Source organism: Tupaia chinensis, unplaced genomic scaffold, assembly GCF_000334495.1.
Source record: "Tupaia chinensis unplaced genomic scaffold, TupChi_1.0 Scaffold000270_1, whole genome shotgun sequence".
Taxonomy (NCBI): domain Eukaryota; kingdom Metazoa; phylum Chordata; class Mammalia; order Scandentia; family Tupaiidae; genus Tupaia; species Tupaia belangeri.
Window position 1 is genome coordinate 3683948 of NW_006159750.1, and position 6000 is coordinate 3689947.

Genomic DNA, 6000 nt, shown 5'->3' on the forward strand with positions numbered 1-6000 from the left:
GAGTGGTAAAACTCCACAGCTTTGTTTTCTTAACTGATACCTGTAATATATTTCCAGGGTCCCTCAGGCTGGGCTAGTAATGGTTTTGCAACCCCGGTTCTCTTCCCTCATTGGCTTGTCAGGAAAGTGACTCACAGGTCTAAATGACTTCTAAGTTATGCTTAACTTTTTATTAAGCCATAACAGTTTAACCACACAAAGCTCCTTAAAACAGCAGCTTGCACTACATTTATATGCATGAGAGGAAGCTAGATATAACCTTTCAACACGCCTTGTTTTAAGAATCTAAACATACTGAGTTACAAACGTATTATGGTGACTATTTATAACAATTACAATTTACTACAGGATAGCATTGCATAGTAAATGTTTTTCATTAAGGGCTATAACTCTTACTTTTTAATTTTTTAGAATTACTTAATTTTATTTACTTATTAATATTTTTTTTAATTCACCAGGGAGAAACGGTGTTGTGAGTATGTAAGGGAGCAAGCCTCTGTGGCTGGCCATGTGGGAGACTACCACTCTAACCACTATACCATGCCACCTTAATTTCAGGAGGAATACAGTTTGATTTAAAGATAGAAGAAAACAAAAACAAAAACAAAACAAAACAAAAAAAACCTGAGTCATGATTTGATTCTGATGCTAACTTTTCTTTCCCCCTTAGTTTACCTCTATAAATAGAAACAACAACCCTTCATTAAATTTGTGTTCCTAAAAATGACTAACAGTTACAAAGGGCCCTGGGATCTTCAGGTGTGCATTGTGACAAAGGACAGAGGATTGCTATAAGAGCATGCACTGCACCTGGAACGCTGGTGCATAGAGTTTGACTTCCTTTCCCATCCCCAGGAGCACCTAGACATGGTGTAACTTCTCAGACTCAAAGAAAAACCCTCATCAATTTGAACCCATGCCTAAGATTTCTCACCCAAAATGAGCCTCTTCAGAAGGATCTGAGAAGTGAGGCTGAAATACAGAGACATTAGGAGAGAAAGGCAAACTTCAATGGGCTCTGCAGGGTATTTCTTGGTGGTTAAGGCTCTGGACTCCTACATGGCCAACCACAGTTCGGTTTCCAGACCTGGAGGCTTGCTTTCTCACTTTGCCTCTCTCTGTCTCTGTGTTTCTTTGTGGTGAGCACTTATGCCCTATAGCAAATCAAAATAAAGATAGTGATAATAAATAAAATAATTCTTTAAAAAAAGGTGGGTGGGGGGTTGCGGGGAGGATTCCAAGAAGAGCCAAAGCCCAAATTTGAGGGAAAAACTCTGACTAGGATACAGGACTTGCTGACACATATTGCTTTACACCAGATGACTGCCTGGGGCACAGGGGGTTGGTTTGTTTTTCTTTCTTTCTTTTTACTATTTTTTTTTTTTTTTTTTTTAAGGACTACTACTGATAAATGAAAAAGCAAGACCCATAGGCAGAAAGTCACCTTCTTGGAAAAAAAGATACCTTTTTGCCAATTTCAAAATCCAGGACTCTGGCTCGCACAGTGACTGTCTGCTAGGGAGCCACCTTTGCCAGGCCTGATAGCAGCCTTAACAAAGGCGTATTCCTGAGCAAAATGGGATCCTTTGCTGCTGCTTTTCCTCCTGGTTAGAAACACACACTGTTTCAGGAGACAGCCATAAGACAGTGGTGTCTATAAAAGTATCAATTCTTGTCCAGCTTAAAACCCAGGGTAGGTGAACTTGGATTCTTACCAAGGCAGTTACGATACCCGTTCCACTAGTTTGTCCAGAAATCCCTCTCTATGCCATGAGAGCCCTATTTTCCCACTAGGGAGAGAGTTAGAGCCTGAGCTGGAAATTATAAACTACAGGAGAGACCAAACCAGAGGGGAATTGAAGTTTTCCACCCAAGGAAACTTAGGGTCTGGTACTCATAAATCAGCATGAGTCTTAATTTTAATTCAAAAATAGTATCTTTTTCCCCTAATTCTTTGCATACAAGTGTTTTTATGCCTCAGTAAAGTAGGTCTTTTACAATATGCTTTAAACTAATGATTTGTGGCAGAAAAGCATGATGATCTCATGGGCAGTAGTCACACCACTCTCCCTGAGGGCCCTCTTGGTGCTCCTCAGGAAGAAATGACAGTATGTAATGTGGCCATATAGCTGTGCAGACACTTGTACCTCTCAACTCCAGGAACAGAAGACCCTCATTTACAGGCTCTTTTTTTTGTGCAGGGTTTGGCTACAAGCTGGCCAGCTCTCCCATTGCAGAACACAGGAGGACGTGAAGCACAGGCAAGTCACAGTGGGACTGATACAAAGTGAGGTACAAATTACTCTAAGCTGATCCAACTCAACTCTCCTGCCTTTGTTTCTTCCTCTTCTGGTTTCCTGCCTTCTGTCTTTGCTATCTTGTCAAGAGAACCGGTTTTCCTCGTAATTCTGATTGGATGCACTGAGAACTGCTCTACATAAAAACTCCTCTATGTAATCAAGACAGAAAAAAATGGAAAGAGACTCTGTGCTAGTTACGACTCCAACTCATGCAACAAGGCATGAGTCTTTAAGGTCTCCTCTTTTTCTTTCTTTGCCTTGATTGCTTCTTTAGTGTCAATACATCTACCCTAGGACAGAGGCCAGTTACTTCCATGGACTTGGTAAAAAGCAGTTAGCACTCTGATATCCTCTGCCTGGGAACATAAGTAATTCTTAAAAGTCTAAATTTTATTGAACTATGTCTTAAGGTAGGGTTCTGTGAACTTTCTAAGGATAGGACAAAAGCCAAAGGAGTAGATTAATTCTTCAAATCTATTCTGAGTTAGGACATTCTTAGCCAGACTCTTTTACTTATATTTCCATACTTGGGCTATGGCCATACTGTTACACTGATTGTCCCTTTTACAAACAAAATCTAAATTCTCACGATCCTGTCAGTGTTTGCTAACTTACACTGAAATATCAATAATGAGAGAGAGGAACCCCATCCACAACACTGTTTCATACATTTTCAAAGGAAAGATTCATGCTGGCTGGAAAAAAGTGGAAGAAGACCCTCTTTCTATGAAGTACTCTATGGAAAAGTTGCTCCAATTTTGAAGTCTGCAACCCCATCCTTTACTTCCTATTGGTTGATATCCAACACCTCTAGAATAGGCACTTGGGGTTCTAGAAAACTCACTGAGTGCCAAATTCTGCAAAAGGGCTAAAATAATAAGGACTGATTAACACCAACTCTACTTTGGCTGAATTCTGACCCAGGAGGAAGGTTGCTCTTTGAGATCTGATGAAAAGACTCTCTTTTTGTCTCTTTTTTTCTTGGGAACACTCAGTTCTTTAAGTTTCCAAAAAGTTTTTAATCCTCAGTTTTTCTTTACCCTGTAGCCTACTTCTCAGATCCTACTGATCAAACTATAAAATGTTCTTACCCTTTCAAGAACCTTTCTAGATGGTGACTCACAGTCCCTCAAGGGGTTTATACCTTGCATTCTTTCATCATGTCCCAACTGGTTTAACATAACTCAAAGAAGTGGTGTTACTGAGGTGCTTGGAGCCTTTGCAGAAATTCATCTTCAATGTTAGCGCCAAGCTCGATAAGCATATTTGTGTAAGATAAGTGACTTTCACTGAGGCATTAGACACACATCGTATAATTCACTTATTTAAATATAAAATTCAGTCCTATTTTATTTGTTTTTAAATACAAGTGACTCTCAGCTCATACATTATTACACATTAGCTTTGTCTCTTATCTCAGGCTCTATTTTTTAAGAGTAAACAAATCAATGTCCAGTAAGACTATCTGTCTCAAAAGGGGCCATAGAAATGTAATTCCTATACGGTTTTTGAAAATGCCTTCACATCCTGGCTAACATGGTATTACTGTAAAACATTAAAAATAAAAGACAGGAGACCAGATGGAGATGCGAGGTAAAATACAATGCTCTGCAAGGCAGACCCACATGAAAAGGTTCTGTAAAAGGTATCATTTCCTGGGATCCATAAATAGCTGAAGTTGGAGGTAAACTGCAGCATCAACCCTCTTAGGGACGCTATTTCTCTACTTCTGTCTCCCTCTCTGTCTCTTTTGCTCACAGAAAAAAAATTACTGAATAAACTTAAAAAAAATAATAAATTAAAAAAAAAACCTAGGGCCAGCAGGTGACATAGAGGATAAGGCCACATGTCCAGCTGTGTGGTTTGAGTCTTGGACCCAGTGGCTTGAAGATCATGTGGGCACATGTGCGTGTGTGCCCAAAATCCCAAGAGAACAATCGAGGAGAAAGGATTGTGGCAAGGCCATCCCCCCTGGAGGGTGCTTTCAAACTTTTTCTCTCTCTCTCTCTTCCCCCCAACCCCCATCCCCGAAGGTACATGAGTCCTATAGCAAACAAACAGAGAAAACTAAAATACAACTGGACTGATCAAACTTTGGAGGAAGCTGCATAAAGTTTGCTACTCAGATCTATAGTAATATTTTGAAAATTTAAAAAAGAGAGAAATTATAAATAATACTTAGAGGTTGATCTGAGGTCTTTTCAGGGCTCTAATAGGACTCCAACTATAAAAAAGATTTCAACTCACTTTAATAATTATTCGTTTATCATTCACCTGACCCAAATAGTTAATTGAAAGAATACCTATTCTGCAGTATAAAATTGTCTCGATCAGCTAAAAAAAGAGGATTGACTTATACAAAATGTTTTAAGTACTCTTAACCAGAACCAAGTCATTTTTTGACTATACAATCAATGATCAAGCCTCAGTTCTGCAAAAATAATGTGATAAAATGTCTAGTGGCAGAGGCCGAAATAAAATTGTACTCTGAAAGCTTATCACCTCTTGTGTTAATATACTCAATATTATTTATAAAAGAGCTCATTTGGCTTGAAGATCATGTGGGCACATGTGCGTGTGTGCCCAAAATCCCAAGAGAACAATCGAGGAGAAAGGATTGTGGCAAGGCCATCCCCCCTGGAGGGTGCTTTCAAACTTTTTCTCTCTCTCTCTCTTCCCCCCAACCCCCATCCCCGAAGGTACATGAGTCCTATAGCAAACAAACAGAGAAAACTAAAATACAACTGGACTGATCAAACTTTGGAGGAAGCTGCATAAAGTTTGCTACTCAGATCTATAGTAATATTTTGAAAATTTAAAAAAGAGAGAAATTATAAATAATACTTAGAGGTTGATCTGAGGTCTTTTCAGGGCTCTAATAGGACTCCAACTATAAAAAAGATTTCAACTCACTTTAATAATTATTCGTTTATCATTCACCTGACCCAAATAGTTAATTGAAAGAATACCTATTCTGCAGTATAAAATTGTCTCGATCAGCTAAAAAAAGAGGATTGACTTATACAAAATGTTTTAAGTACTCTTAACCAGAACCAAGTCATTTTTTGACTATACAATCAATGATCAAGCCTCAGTTCTGCAAAAATAATGTGATAAAATGTCTAGTGGCAGAGGCCGAAATAAAATTGTACTCTGAAAGCTTATCACCTCTTGTGTTAATATACTCAATATTATTTATAAAAGAGCTCATTTCAGCTGCCAATTTAGGGTGCAGGTTCTAGGTAGCAATCTTGCAGGTTTAAACCACCAGGAACACCAAGGCAACTTCCTTCCAATTAGGGGCGGCTAGAGCAGCTGCAGGAACAGCAAGCAGCTGGCCTAGATAAAAGAGCGATTAAACAGATAAGCAAATGGGAATCTGCCTCGGATAAATATTAGAGCAGCTGAGGCTTGCATTCCCACTAAAGGAAAAGATGCATTAAAACCAAAGTTGCCTGCTCCAGCAATATTTGCCTTCTAACGTTACTTTCTTTGTTTAAACTGAAAGGATGCAAAGCAAGGTATATTGATCAATGCCAGAGTAAGAAGGGGACCAAAAAGACTTTAGCTATTAGTCTTACAGTGGAGGATAATCCCAAATGTCCCCAAAGGTTGCAGTCTAGGATTAGACCTTAATGGTGGCATACAGTGACAAGGAAGTGCCACCCTAGAATTACATCAGCTTTGCACTGACTTGTGT

General features: G+C 39.0%; 1 protein-coding gene across 1 annotated transcript in view; it reads right to left on the reverse strand.

Moving 5' to 3' along the window:
- Nucleotides 1-6000, reverse strand: part of VAV3 (vav guanine nucleotide exchange factor 3) — a gene marked incomplete at its 5' end in the record, with an annotated part of 378218 nt that overhangs the window by 120809 nt on the left and 251409 nt on the right. The gene's annotated exons all lie outside the window — the stretch shown is intronic.